The sequence below is a fragment of the Eleutherodactylus coqui genome, unplaced genomic scaffold, assembly GCF_035609145.1.
Source record: "Eleutherodactylus coqui strain aEleCoq1 unplaced genomic scaffold, aEleCoq1.hap1 HAP1_SCAFFOLD_528, whole genome shotgun sequence".
Lineage (NCBI taxonomy): Eukaryota > Metazoa > Chordata > Amphibia > Anura > Eleutherodactylidae > Eleutherodactylus > Eleutherodactylus coqui.
The window spans coordinates 35,138-45,724 of record NW_027102426.1 but is presented as its reverse complement, the minus strand read 5'-3'; the positions used below and the strand labels follow the sequence as shown (position 1 = coordinate 45,724).

General features: G+C 56.7%; 49 pseudogenes; all 49 read left to right on the top strand.

Annotated features, from left to right (window-relative positions):
- Nucleotides 1-48: 48 nt before the first annotated feature.
- Nucleotides 49-167, top strand: LOC136602967 (5S ribosomal RNA; annotated as a pseudogene).
- Nucleotides 168-247: 80 nt separating this feature from the next.
- Nucleotides 248-366, top strand: LOC136602966 (5S ribosomal RNA; annotated as a pseudogene).
- An 80-nt stretch (nt 367-446) lies between these two features.
- Nucleotides 447-565, top strand: LOC136603088 (5S ribosomal RNA; annotated as a pseudogene).
- Nucleotides 566-645: 80 nt separating this feature from the next.
- LOC136603074 (5S ribosomal RNA) lies at nt 646-764 on the top strand (annotated as a pseudogene).
- Nucleotides 765-1,044: 280 nt separating this feature from the next.
- Nucleotides 1,045-1,163, top strand: LOC136602965 (5S ribosomal RNA; annotated as a pseudogene).
- An 80-nt stretch (nt 1,164-1,243) lies between these two features.
- On the top strand, nt 1,244-1,362 carry LOC136602964 (5S ribosomal RNA; annotated as a pseudogene).
- Nucleotides 1,363-1,641: 279 nt separating this feature from the next.
- LOC136602961 (5S ribosomal RNA) lies at nt 1,642-1,760 on the top strand (annotated as a pseudogene).
- An 81-nt stretch (nt 1,761-1,841) lies between these two features.
- Nucleotides 1,842-1,960, top strand: LOC136602960 (5S ribosomal RNA; annotated as a pseudogene).
- An 80-nt stretch (nt 1,961-2,040) lies between these two features.
- LOC136603053 (5S ribosomal RNA) lies at nt 2,041-2,159 on the top strand (annotated as a pseudogene).
- An 80-nt stretch (nt 2,160-2,239) lies between these two features.
- Nucleotides 2,240-2,358, top strand: LOC136602959 (5S ribosomal RNA; annotated as a pseudogene).
- An 80-nt stretch (nt 2,359-2,438) lies between these two features.
- LOC136602958 (5S ribosomal RNA) lies at nt 2,439-2,557 on the top strand (annotated as a pseudogene).
- An 80-nt stretch (nt 2,558-2,637) lies between these two features.
- Nucleotides 2,638-2,756, top strand: LOC136603112 (5S ribosomal RNA; annotated as a pseudogene).
- Nucleotides 2,757-2,836: 80 nt separating this feature from the next.
- Nucleotides 2,837-2,955, top strand: LOC136603036 (5S ribosomal RNA; annotated as a pseudogene).
- Nucleotides 2,956-3,035: 80 nt separating this feature from the next.
- LOC136603040 (5S ribosomal RNA) lies at nt 3,036-3,154 on the top strand (annotated as a pseudogene).
- An 80-nt stretch (nt 3,155-3,234) lies between these two features.
- LOC136602957 (5S ribosomal RNA) lies at nt 3,235-3,353 on the top strand (annotated as a pseudogene).
- An 80-nt stretch (nt 3,354-3,433) lies between these two features.
- Nucleotides 3,434-3,552, top strand: LOC136603087 (5S ribosomal RNA; annotated as a pseudogene).
- An 80-nt stretch (nt 3,553-3,632) lies between these two features.
- On the top strand, nt 3,633-3,751 carry LOC136603071 (5S ribosomal RNA; annotated as a pseudogene).
- An 80-nt stretch (nt 3,752-3,831) lies between these two features.
- LOC136602956 (5S ribosomal RNA) lies at nt 3,832-3,950 on the top strand (annotated as a pseudogene).
- An 80-nt stretch (nt 3,951-4,030) lies between these two features.
- LOC136603049 (5S ribosomal RNA) lies at nt 4,031-4,149 on the top strand (annotated as a pseudogene).
- Nucleotides 4,150-4,229: 80 nt separating this feature from the next.
- On the top strand, nt 4,230-4,348 carry LOC136602955 (5S ribosomal RNA; annotated as a pseudogene).
- Nucleotides 4,349-4,428: 80 nt separating this feature from the next.
- On the top strand, nt 4,429-4,547 carry LOC136603096 (5S ribosomal RNA; annotated as a pseudogene).
- An 80-nt stretch (nt 4,548-4,627) lies between these two features.
- Nucleotides 4,628-4,746, top strand: LOC136603024 (5S ribosomal RNA; annotated as a pseudogene).
- Nucleotides 4,747-4,826: 80 nt separating this feature from the next.
- On the top strand, nt 4,827-4,945 carry LOC136603163 (5S ribosomal RNA; annotated as a pseudogene).
- An 80-nt stretch (nt 4,946-5,025) lies between these two features.
- LOC136603044 (5S ribosomal RNA) lies at nt 5,026-5,144 on the top strand (annotated as a pseudogene).
- Nucleotides 5,145-5,224: 80 nt separating this feature from the next.
- Nucleotides 5,225-5,343, top strand: LOC136603059 (5S ribosomal RNA; annotated as a pseudogene).
- An 80-nt stretch (nt 5,344-5,423) lies between these two features.
- LOC136603172 (5S ribosomal RNA) lies at nt 5,424-5,542 on the top strand (annotated as a pseudogene).
- Nucleotides 5,543-5,821: 279 nt separating this feature from the next.
- LOC136602954 (5S ribosomal RNA) lies at nt 5,822-5,940 on the top strand (annotated as a pseudogene).
- An 80-nt stretch (nt 5,941-6,020) lies between these two features.
- Nucleotides 6,021-6,139, top strand: LOC136602953 (5S ribosomal RNA; annotated as a pseudogene).
- Nucleotides 6,140-6,219: 80 nt separating this feature from the next.
- LOC136603161 (5S ribosomal RNA) lies at nt 6,220-6,338 on the top strand (annotated as a pseudogene).
- An 80-nt stretch (nt 6,339-6,418) lies between these two features.
- LOC136603125 (5S ribosomal RNA) lies at nt 6,419-6,537 on the top strand (annotated as a pseudogene).
- Nucleotides 6,538-6,617: 80 nt separating this feature from the next.
- LOC136603023 (5S ribosomal RNA) lies at nt 6,618-6,736 on the top strand (annotated as a pseudogene).
- Nucleotides 6,737-6,816: 80 nt separating this feature from the next.
- Nucleotides 6,817-6,935, top strand: LOC136603070 (5S ribosomal RNA; annotated as a pseudogene).
- An 80-nt stretch (nt 6,936-7,015) lies between these two features.
- Nucleotides 7,016-7,134, top strand: LOC136602952 (5S ribosomal RNA; annotated as a pseudogene).
- A 279-nt stretch (nt 7,135-7,413) lies between these two features.
- Nucleotides 7,414-7,532, top strand: LOC136603038 (5S ribosomal RNA; annotated as a pseudogene).
- Nucleotides 7,533-7,612: 80 nt separating this feature from the next.
- LOC136602949 (5S ribosomal RNA) lies at nt 7,613-7,731 on the top strand (annotated as a pseudogene).
- An 80-nt stretch (nt 7,732-7,811) lies between these two features.
- On the top strand, nt 7,812-7,930 carry LOC136603086 (5S ribosomal RNA; annotated as a pseudogene).
- Nucleotides 7,931-8,010: 80 nt separating this feature from the next.
- LOC136603069 (5S ribosomal RNA) lies at nt 8,011-8,129 on the top strand (annotated as a pseudogene).
- An 80-nt stretch (nt 8,130-8,209) lies between these two features.
- On the top strand, nt 8,210-8,328 carry LOC136603150 (5S ribosomal RNA; annotated as a pseudogene).
- Nucleotides 8,329-8,408: 80 nt separating this feature from the next.
- Nucleotides 8,409-8,527, top strand: LOC136602948 (5S ribosomal RNA; annotated as a pseudogene).
- An 80-nt stretch (nt 8,528-8,607) lies between these two features.
- On the top strand, nt 8,608-8,726 carry LOC136602947 (5S ribosomal RNA; annotated as a pseudogene).
- An 80-nt stretch (nt 8,727-8,806) lies between these two features.
- Nucleotides 8,807-8,925, top strand: LOC136602946 (5S ribosomal RNA; annotated as a pseudogene).
- An 80-nt stretch (nt 8,926-9,005) lies between these two features.
- Nucleotides 9,006-9,124, top strand: LOC136602945 (5S ribosomal RNA; annotated as a pseudogene).
- An 80-nt stretch (nt 9,125-9,204) lies between these two features.
- On the top strand, nt 9,205-9,323 carry LOC136602883 (5S ribosomal RNA; annotated as a pseudogene).
- An 80-nt stretch (nt 9,324-9,403) lies between these two features.
- Nucleotides 9,404-9,522, top strand: LOC136603037 (5S ribosomal RNA; annotated as a pseudogene).
- Nucleotides 9,523-9,602: 80 nt separating this feature from the next.
- Nucleotides 9,603-9,721, top strand: LOC136602944 (5S ribosomal RNA; annotated as a pseudogene).
- An 80-nt stretch (nt 9,722-9,801) lies between these two features.
- Nucleotides 9,802-9,920, top strand: LOC136603084 (5S ribosomal RNA; annotated as a pseudogene).
- An 80-nt stretch (nt 9,921-10,000) lies between these two features.
- LOC136603068 (5S ribosomal RNA) lies at nt 10,001-10,119 on the top strand (annotated as a pseudogene).
- Nucleotides 10,120-10,199: 80 nt separating this feature from the next.
- LOC136602943 (5S ribosomal RNA) lies at nt 10,200-10,318 on the top strand (annotated as a pseudogene).
- An 80-nt stretch (nt 10,319-10,398) lies between these two features.
- On the top strand, nt 10,399-10,517 carry LOC136603047 (5S ribosomal RNA; annotated as a pseudogene).
- Nucleotides 10,518-10,587: the final 70 nt, after the last annotated feature.

Here is a 10,587-nt window from a genome sequence, read left to right as displayed (position 1 = left end):
GGAGGTGCGTTCGCACTGCAGAAAGCCCATAGGAAAGGAGGAGGAGCTGTCAACGGGCATTCTAAGCTGAATGTGCCTGCTCTCGTCAGATCGCGGCCGCCAGCCAGCTTGAGGCCTGGCAAGTACCAGTATGGGTGACCGGCTGGGAATCCCAGGTCCCGTTGACTTTTAAGGCCGTGAGTAGGTTTCTTTCCTTTTCGGAGGTGCGTTCGCACTGCAGAAAGCCCATAGGAAAGGAGGAGGAGCTGTCAACGGGCATTCTAAGCTGAATGTGCCTGCTCTCGTCAGATCGCGGCCGCCAGCCAGCTTGAGGCCTGGCAAGTACCAGTATGGGTGACCGGCTGGGAATCCCAGGTCCCGTTGACTTTTAAGGCCGTGAGTAGGTATCTTTCCTTTTCGGAGGTGCGTTCGCACTGCAGAAAGCCCATAGGAAAGGAGGAGGAGCTGTCAACGGGCATTCTAAGCTGAATGTGCCTGCTCTCGTCAGATCGCGGCCGCCAGCCAGCTTGAGGCCTGGCAAGTACCAGTATGGGTGACCGGCTGTGAATCCCAGGTCCCGTTGACTTTTAAGGCCGTGAGTAGGTTTCTTTCCTTTTCGGAGGTGCGTTCGCGCTGCAGAAAGCCCATAGGAAAGGAGGAGGAGCTGTCAACGGGCATTCTAAGCTGAATGTGCCTGCTCTCGTCAGATCGCGGCCGCCAGCCAGCCTGAGGCCTGGCAAGTACCAGTATGGGTGACCGGCTGGGAATTCCAGGTCCCGTTGACTTTTAAGGCCGTGAGTAGGTTTCTTTCCTTTTCGGAGGTGCGTTCGCACTGCAGAAAGCCCATAGGAAAGGAGGAGGAGCTGTCAACGGGCATTCTAAGCTGAATGTGCCTGCTCTCGTCAGATCGTGGCCGCCAGCCAGCTTGAGGCCTGGCAAGTACCAGTATGTGTGACCGGCTGGGAATCCCAGGTCCAAGTTGACTTTTAAGGCCGTGAGTAGGTTTCTTTCCGTTTCGGAGGTGCGTTCGCACTGCAGAAAGCCCATAGGAAAGGAGGAGGAGCTGTCAACGGGCATTCTAAGCTGAATGTGCCTGCTCTCGTCAGATCGCGGCCGCCAGCCAGCTTGAGGCCTGGCAAGTACCAGTATGGGTGACCGGCTGGGAATCCCAGGTCCCGTTGACTTTTAAGGCCGTGAGTAGGTTTCTTTCCTTTTCGGAGGTGCGTTCGCACTGCAGAAAGCCCATAGGAAAGGAGGAGGAGCTGTCAACGGGCATTCTAAGCTGAATGTGCCTGCTCTCGTCAGATCGCGGCCGCCAGCCAGCTTGAGGCCTGGCAAGTACCAGTATGGGTGACCGGCTGGGAATCCCAGGTCCCGTTGACTTTTAAGGCCGTGAGTAGGTTTCTTTCCGTTTCGGAGGTGCGTTCGCACTGCAGAAAGCCCATAGGAAAGGAGGAGGAGCTGTGAACGGGCATTCTAAGCTGAATGTGCCGCCTCTCGTCAGATCGCGGCCGCCAGCCAGCTTGAGGCCTGGCAAGTACCAGTATGGGTGACCGGCTGGGAATCCCAGGTCCAGTTGACTTTTAAGGCCGTGAGTAGGTTTCTTTCCTTTTCGGAGGTGCGTTCGCACTGCAGAAAGCCCATAGGAAAGGAGGAGGAGCTGTCAACGGGCATTCTAAGCTGAATGTGCCTGCTCTCGTCAGATCGCGGCCGCCAGCCAGCTTGAGGCCTGGCAAGTACCAGTATGGGTGACCGGCTGGGAATCCCAGGTCCCGTTGACTTTTAAGGCCGTGAGTAGGTTTCTTTTTCGTTTCGGAGGTGCGTTCGCACTGCAGAAAGCCCATAGGAAAGGAGGAGGAGCTGTCAACGGGCATTCTAAGCTGAATGTGCCTGCTCTCGTCAGATCGCGGCCGCCAGCCAGCTTGAGGCCTGGCAAGTACCAGTATGGGTGACCGGCTGGGAATCCCAGGTCCCGTTGACTTTTAAGGCCGTGAGTAGGTTTCTTTCCTTTTCGGAGGTGCGTTCGCACTGCAGAAAGCCCATAGGAAAGGAGGAGGAGCTGTCAACGGGCGTTCTAAGCTGAATGTGCCTGCTCTCGTCAGATCGCGGCCACCAGCCAGCTTGAGGCCTGGCAAGTACCAGTATGGGTGACCGGCTGGGAATCCCAGGTCCCGTTGACTTTTAAGGCCGTGAGTAGGTTTCTTTCCTTTTCGGAGGTGCGTTCGCACTGCAGAAAGCCCATAGGAAAGGAGGAGGAGCTGTCAACGGGCATTCTAAGCTGAATGTGCCTGCTCTCGTCAGATCGCGGCCGCCAGCCAGCTTGAGGCCTGGCAAGTACCAGTATGGGTGACCGGCTGGGAATCCCAGGTCCCGTTGACTTTTAAGGCCGTGAGTAGGTATCTTTCCTTTTCGGAGGTGCGTTCGCACTGCAGAAAGCCCATAGGAAAGGAGGAGGAGCTGTCAACGGGCATTCTAAGCTGAATGTGCCTGCTCTCGTCAGATCGCGGCCGCCAGCCAGCTTGAGGCCTGGCAAGTACCAGTATGGGTGACCGGCTGGGAATCCCAGGTCCCGTTGACTTTTAAGGCCGTGAGTAGGTTTCTTTCCTTTTCGGAGGTGCGTTCGCACTGCAGAAAGCCCATAGGAAAGGAGGAGGAGCTGTCAACGGGCATTCTAAGCTGAATGTGCCTGCTCTCGTCAGATCGCGGCCGCCAGCCAGCTTGAGGCCTAGCAAGTACCAGTATGGGTGACCGGCTGGGAATCCCAGGTCCCGTTGACTTTTCAGGCCGTGAGTAGGTTTCTTTCCTTTTCGGTGGTGCGTTCGCACTGCAGAAAGCCCATAGGAAAGGAGGAGGAGCTGTCAACGGGCATTCTAAGCTGAATGTGCCTGCTCTCGTCAGATCGTGGCCGCCAACCAGCTTGAGGCCTGGCAAGTACCAGTATGGGTGACCGGCTGGGAATCCCAGGTCCCGTTGACTTTTAAGGCCGTGAGTAGGTTTCTTTCCTTTTCGGAGGTGCGTTCGCACTGCAGAAAGCCCATAGGAAAGGAGGAGGAGCTGTCAATGGGCATTCTAAGCTGAATGTGCCTGCTCTCGTCAGATCGCGGCCGCCAGCCAGCTTGAGGCCTGGCAAGTACCAGTATGGGTGACCGGCTGGGAATCCCAGGTCCCGTTGACTTTTAAGGCCGTGAGTAGGTTTCTTTCCTTTTCGGAGGTGCGTTCGCACTGCAGAAAGCCCATAGGAAAGGAGGAGGAGCTGTCAACGGGCATTCTAAGCTGAATGTGCCTGCTCTCGTCAGATCGCGGCCGCCAGCCAGCTTGAGGCCTGGCAAGTACCAGTATGGGTGACCGGCTGGGAATCCCAGGTCCCGTTGACTTTTCAGGCCGTGAGTAGGTTTCTTTCCTTTTCGGAGGTGCGTTCGCACTGCAGAAAGCCCATAGGAAAGGAGGAGGAGCTGTCAACGGGCATTCTAAGCTGAATGTGCCTGCTCTCGTCAGATCGCGGCCGCCAGCCAGCTTGAGGCCTGGCAAGTACCAGTATGGGTGACCGGCTGTGAATCCCAGGTCCCGTTGACTTTTAAGGCCGTGAGTAGGTTTCTTTCCTTTTCGGAGGTGCGTTCGCGCTGCAGAAAGCCCATAGGAAAGGAGGAGGAGCTGTCAACGGGCATTCTAAGCTGAATGTGCCTGCTCTCGTCAGATCGCGGCCGCCAGCCAGCCTGAGGCCTGGCAAGTACCAGTATGGGTGACCGGCTGGGAATTCCAGGTCCCGTTGACTTTTAAGGCCGTGAGTAGGTTTCTTTCCGTTTCGGAGGTGCGTTCGCACTGCAGAAAGCCCATAGGAAAGGAGGAGGAGCTGTCAACGGGCATTCTAAGCTGAATGTGCCTGCTCTCGTCAGATCGCGGCCGCCAGCCAGCTTGAGGCCTGGCAAGTACCAGTATGGGTGACCGGCTGGGAATCCCAGGTCCCGTTGACTTTTAAGGCCGTGAGTAGGTTTCTTTCCTTTTCGGAGGTGCGTTCGCACTGCAGAAAGCCCATAGGAAAGGAGGAGGAGCTGTCAACGGGCATTCTAAGCTGAATGTGCCTGCTCTCGTCAGATCGCGGCCTCCAGCCAGCTTGAGGCCTGGCAAGTACCAGTATGGGTGACCGGCTGGGAATCCCAGGTCCCGTTGACTTTTAAGGCCGTGAGTAGGTTTCTTTCCTTTTCGGAGGTGCGTTCGCACTGCAGAAAGCCCATAGGAAAGGAGGAGGAGCTGTCAACGGGCATTCTAAGCTGAATGTGCCTGCTCTCGTCAGATCGCGGCCGCCAGCCAGCTTGAGGCCTGGCAAGTACCAGTATGGGTGACCGGCTGGGAATCCCAGGTCCCGTTGACTTTTAAGGCCGTGAGTAGGTTTCTTTCCGTTTCGGAGGTGCGTTCGCACTGCAGAAAGCCCATAGGAAAGGAGGAGGAGCTGTCAACGGGCATTCTAAGCTGAATGTGCCTGCTCTCGTCAGATCGTGGCCGCCAGCCAGCTTGAGGCCTGGCAAGTACCAGTATGGGTGACCGGCTGGGAATCCCAGGTCCCGTTGACTTTTAAGGCCGTGAGTAGGTTTCTTTCCTTTTCGGAGGTGCGTTCGCACTGCAGAAAGGCCATAGGAAAGGAGGAGGAGCTGTCAACGGGCATTCTAAGCTGAATGTGCCTGCTCTCGTCAGATCGCAGCCGCCAGCCAGCTTGAGGCCTGGCAAGTACCAGTATGGGTGACCGGCTGGGAATCCCAGGTCCCGTTGACTTTTAAGGCCGTGAGTAGGTTTCTTTCCTTTTCGGAGGTGCGTTCGCACTGCAGAAAGCCCATAGGAAAGGAGGAGGAGCTGTCAACGCGCATTCTAAGCTGAATGTGCCTGCTCTCGTCAGATCGCGGCCGCCAGCCAGCTTGAGGCCTGGCAAGTACCAGTATGGGTGACCGGCTGGGAATCCCCGGTCCCGTTGACTTTTAAGGCCGTGAGTAGGTTTCTTTCCTTCTCGGAGGTGCGTTCGCACTGCAGAAAGCCCATAGGAAAGGAGGAGGAGCTGTCAACGGGCATTCTAAGCTGAATGTGCCTGCTCTCGTCAGATCGCAGCCGCCAGCCAGCTTGAGGCCTGGCAAGTACCAGTATGGGTGACCGGCTGCGAATCCCAGGTCCCGTTGACTTTTAAGGCCGTGAGTAGGTTTCTTTCCGTTTCGGAGGTGCGTTCGCACTGCAGAAAGCCCATAGGAAAGGAGGAGGAGCTGTCAACGGGCATTCTAAGCTGAATGTGCCTGCTCTCGTCAGATCGCGGCCGCCAGCCAGCTTGAGGCCTGGCAAGTACCAGTATGGATGACCGGCTGGGAATCCCAGGTCCCGTTGACTTTTAAGGCCGTGAGAAGGTTTCTTTCCTTTTCGGAGGTGCGTTCACACTGCAGAAAGCCCATAGGAAAGGAGGAGGAGCTGTCAACGGGCATTCTAAGCTGAATATGCCTGCTCTCGTCAGATCGCGGCCGCCAGCCAGCTTGAGGTCTGGCAAGTACCAGTATGGGTGACCGGCTGGGAATCCCAGGTCCCGTCGACTTTTAAGGCCGTGAGTAGGTTTCTTTCCTTTTCGGAGGTGCGTTCGCACTGCAGAAAGCCCATAGGAAAGGAGGAGGAGCTGTCAACAGGCATTCTAAGCTGAATGTGCCTGCTCTCGTCAGATCGCGGCCGCCAGCCAGCTTGAGGCCTGGCAAGTACCAGTATGGGTGACCGGCTGTGAATCCCAGGTCCCGTTGACTTTTAAGGCCGTGAGTAGGTTTCTTTCCGTTTCGGAGGTGCGTTCGCACTGCAGAAAGCCCATAGGAAAGGAGGAGGAGCTGTCAACGGGCATTCTAAGCTGAATGTGCCTGCTCTCGTCAGATCGCGGCCGCCAGCCAGCTTGAGGCCTGGCAAGTACCAGTATGGGTGACCGGCTGGGAATCCCAGGTCCCGTTGACTTTTAAGGCCGTGAGTAGGTTTCTTTCCTTTTCGGAGGTGCGTTCGCACTGCAGAAATCCCATAGGAAAGGAGGAGGAGCTGTCAACGGGCATTCTAAGCTGAATGTGCCTGCTCTCGTCAGATCGCGGCCGCCAGCCAGCTTGAGGCCTGGCAAGTACCAGTATGGGTGACCGGCTGGGAATCCCAGGTCCCGTTGACTTTTAAGGCCGTGAGTAGGTTTCTTTCTTTTTCGGAGGTGCGTTCGCACTGCAGAAAGCCCATAGGAAAGGAGGAGGAGCTGTCGACAGGCATTCTAAGCTGAATGTGCCTGCTCTCGTCAGATCGCGGCCGCCAGCCAGCTTGAGGCCTGGCAAGTACCAGTATGGGTGACCGGCTGGGAATCCCAGGTCCCGTTGACTTTTAAGGCCGTGAGTAGGTTTCTTTCCTTTTCGGAGGTGCGTTCGCACTGCAGAAAGCCCATAGGAAAGGAGGAGGAGCTGTCAACGGGCATTCTAAGCTGAATGTGCCTGCTCTTGTCAGATCGCGGCCGCCAGCCAGCTTGAGGCCTGGCAAGTACCAGTATGGGTGACCGGCTGGGAATCCCAGGTCCCGTTGACTTTTAAGGCCGTGAGTAGGTTTCTTTCCGTTTCGGAGGTGCGTTCGCACTGCAGAAAGCCCATAGGAAAGGAGGAGGAGCTGTCAACGGGCATTCTAAGCTGAATGTGCCTGCTCTCGTCAGATCGCGGCCGCCAGCCAGCTTGAGGCCTGGCAAGTACCATTATGGGTGACCGGCTGGGAATCCCAGGTCCCGTTGACTTTTAAGGCCGTGAGTAGGTTTCTTTCCTTTTCGGAGGTGCGTTCGCACTGCAGAAAGCCCATAGGAAAGGAGGAGGAGCTGTCAACGGGCATTCTAAGCTGAATGTGCCTGCTCTCGTCAGATCGCGGCCGCCAGCCAGCCTGAGGCCTGGCAAGTACCAGTATGGGTGACCGGCTGGGAATTCCAGGTCCCGTTGACTTTTAAGGCCGTGAGTAGGTTTCTTTCCGTTTCGGAGGTGCGTTCGCACTGCAGAAAGCCCATAGGAAAGGAGGAGGAGCTGTCAACGGGCATTCTAAGCTGAATGTGCCTGCTCTCGTCAGATCGCGGCCGCCAGCCAGCTTGAGGCCTGGCAAGTACCAGTATGGGTGACCGGCTGGGAATCCCAGGTCCCGTTGACTTTTAAGGCCGTGAGTAGGTTTCTTTCCTTTTCGGAGGTGCGTTCGCACTGCAGAAAGCCCATAGGAAAGAAGGAGGAGCTGTCAACGGGCATTCTAAGCTGAATGTGCCTGCTCTCGTCAGATCGCGGCCGCCAGCCAGCTTGAGGCCTGGCAAGTACCAGTATGGGTGACCGGCTGGGAATGCCAGGTACGGTTGACTTTTAAAGCCGTGAGTAGGTTTCTTTCCTTTTCGGAGGTGCGTTCGCACTGCAGAAAGCCCATAGGAAAGGAGGAGGAGCTGTCAATGGGCATTCTAAGCTGAATGTGCCTGCTCTCGTCAGATCGCGGCCGCCAGCCAGCTTGAGGCCTGGCAAGTACCAGTATGGGTGACCGGCTGGGAATCCCAGGTCCCGTTGACTTTTAAGGCCGTGAGTAGGTTTCTTTCCTTTTCGGAGGTGCGTTCGCACTGCAGAAAGCCCATAGGAAAGGAGGAGGAGCTGTCAACGGGCATTCTAAGCTGAATGTGCCTGCTCTCGTCAGATCGCGGCCGCCAGCCAGCTTGAGGCCTGGCAAGTACCAGTATGGGTGACCGGCTGGGAATCCCAGGTCCCGTTGACTTTTCAGGCCGTGAGTAGGTTTCTTTCCTTTTCGGAGGTGCGTTCGCACTGCAGAAAGCCCATAGGAAAGGAGGAGGAGCTGTCAACGGGCATTCTAAGCTGAATGTGCCTGCTCTCGTCAGATCGCGGCCGCCAGCCAGCTTGAGGCCTGGCAAGTACCAGTATGGGTGACCGGCTGTGAATCCCAGGTCCCGTTGACTTTTAAGGCCGTGAGTAGGTTTCTTTCCTTTTCGGAGGTGCGTTCGCGCTGCAGAAAGCCCATAGGAAAGGAGGAGGAGCTGTCAACGGGCATTCTAAGCTGAATGTGCCTGCTCTCGTCAGATCGCGGCCGCCAGCCAGCCTGAGGCCTGGCAAGTACCAGTATGGGTGACCGGCTGGGAATTCCAGGTCCCGTTGACTTTTAAGGCCGTGAGTAGGTTTCTTTCCGTTTCGGAGGTGCGTTCGCACTGCAGAAAGCCCATAGGAAAGGAGGAGGAGCTGTCAACGGGCATTCTAAGCTGAATGTGCCTGCTCTCGTCAGATCGCGGCCGCCTGCCAGCTTGAGGCCTGGCAAGTACCAGTATGGGTGACCGGCTGGGAATCCCAGGTCCCGTTGACTTTTAAGGCCGTGAGTAGGTTTCTTTCCTTTTCGGAGGTGCGTTCGCACTGCAGAAAGCCCATAGGAAAGGAGGAGGAGCTGTCAACGGGCATTCTAAGCTGAATGTGCCTGCTCTCGTCAGATCGCGGCCGCCAGCCAGCTTGAGGCCTGGCAAGTACCAGTATGGGTGACCGGCTGGGAATCCCAGGTCCCGTTGACTTTTAAGGCCGTGAGTAGGTTTCTTTCCTTTTCGGAGGTGCGTTCGCACTGCAGAAAGCCCATAGGAAAGGAGGAGGAGCTGTCAACGGGCATTCTAAGCTGAATGTGCCTGCTCTCGTCAGATCGCGGCCGCCAGCCAGCTTGAGGCCTGGCAAGTACCAGTATGGGTGACCGGCTGGGAATCCCAGGTCCCGTTGACTTTTAAGGCCGTGAGTAGGTTTCTTTCCGTTTCGGAGGTGCGTTCGCACTGCAGAAAGCCCATAGGAAAGGAGGAGGAGCTGTCAACGGGCATTCTAAGCTGAATGTGCCTGCTCTCGTCAGATCGCGGCCGCCAGCCAGCTTGAGGCCTGGCAAGTACCAGTATGGGTGACCGGCTGGGAATCCCAGGTCCCGTTGACTTTTTAATCCGTGAGTAGGTTTCTTTCCTTTTCGGAGGTGCGTTCGCACTGCAGAAAGCCCATAGGAAAGGAGGAGGAGCTGTCAACGGGCATTCTAAGCTGAATGTGCCTGCTCTCGTCAGATCGCGGCCGCCAGCCAGCTTGAGGCCTGGCAAGTACCAGTATGGGTGACCGGCTGGGAATCCCAGGTCCCGTTGACTTTTAAGGCCGTGAGTAGGTTTCTTTCCTTTTCGGAGGTGCGTTCGCACTGCAGAAAGCCCATAGGAAAGGAGGAGGAGCTGTCAACGGGCATTCTAAGCTGAATGTGCCTGCTCTCGTCAGATCGCGGCCGCCAACCAGCTTGAGGCCTGGCAAGTACCAGTATGGGTGACCGGCTGGGAATCCCAGGTCCCGTTGACTTTTAAGGCCGTGAGTAGGTTTCTTTCCTTTTCGGAGGTGCGTTCGCACTGCAGAAAGCCCATAGGAAAGGAGGAGGAGCTGTCAATGGGCATTCTAAGCTGAATGTGCCTGCTCTCGTCAGATCGCGGCCGCCAGCCAGCTTGAGGCCTGGCAAGTACCAGTATGGGTGACCGGCTGGGAATCCCAGGTCCCGTTGACTTTTAAGGCCGTGAGTAGGTTTCTTTCCTTTTCGGAGGTGCGTTCGCACTGCAGAAAGCCCATAGGAAAGGAGGAGGAGCTGTCAACGGGCATTCTAAGCTGAATGTGCCTGCTCTCGTCAGATCGCGGCCGCCAGCCAGCTTGAGGCCTGGCAAGTACCAGTATGGGTGACCGGCTGGGAATCCCAGGTCCCGTTGACTTTTCAGGCCGTGAGTAGGTTTCTTTCCTTTTCGGAGGTGCGTTCGCACTGCAGAAAGCCCATAGGAAAGGAGGAGGAGCTGTCAACGGGCATTCTAAGCTGAATGTGCCTGCTCTCGTCAGATCGCGGCCGCCAGCCAGCTTGAGGCCTGGCAAGTACCAGTATGGGTGACCGGCTGTGAATCCCAGGTCCCGTTGACTTTTAAGGCCGTGAGTAGGTTTCTTTCCTTTTCGGAGGTGCGTTCGCGCTGCAGAAAGCCCATAGGAAAGGAGGAGGAGCTGTCAACGGGCATTCTAAGCTGAATGTGCCTGCTCTCGTCAGATCGCGGCCGCCAGCCAGCCTGAGGCCTGGCAAGTACCAGTATGGGTGACCGGCTGGGAATTCCAGGTCCCGTTGACTTTTAAGGCCGTGAGTAGGTTTCTTTCCGTTTCGGAGGTGCGTTCGCACTGCAGAAAGCCCATAGGAAAGGAGGAGGAGCTGTCAACGGGCATTCTAAGCTGAATGTGCCTGCTCTCGTCAGATCGCGGCCGCCAGCCAGCTTGAGGCCTGGCAAGTACCAGTATGGGTGACCGGCTGGGAATCCCAGGTCCCGTTGACTTTTAAGGCCGTGAGTAGGTTTCTTTCCTTTTCGGAGGTGCGTTCGCACTGCAGAAAGCCCATAGGAAAGGAGGAGGAGCTGTCAACGGGCATTCTAAGCTGAATGTGCCTGCTCTCGTCAGATCGCGGCCTCCAGCCAGCTTGAGGCCTGGCAAGTACCAGTATGGGTGACCGGCTGGGAATCCCAGGTCCCGTTGACTTTTAAGGCCGTGAGTAGGTTTCTTTCCTTTTCGGAGGTGCGTTCGCACTGCAGAAAGCCCATAGGAAAGG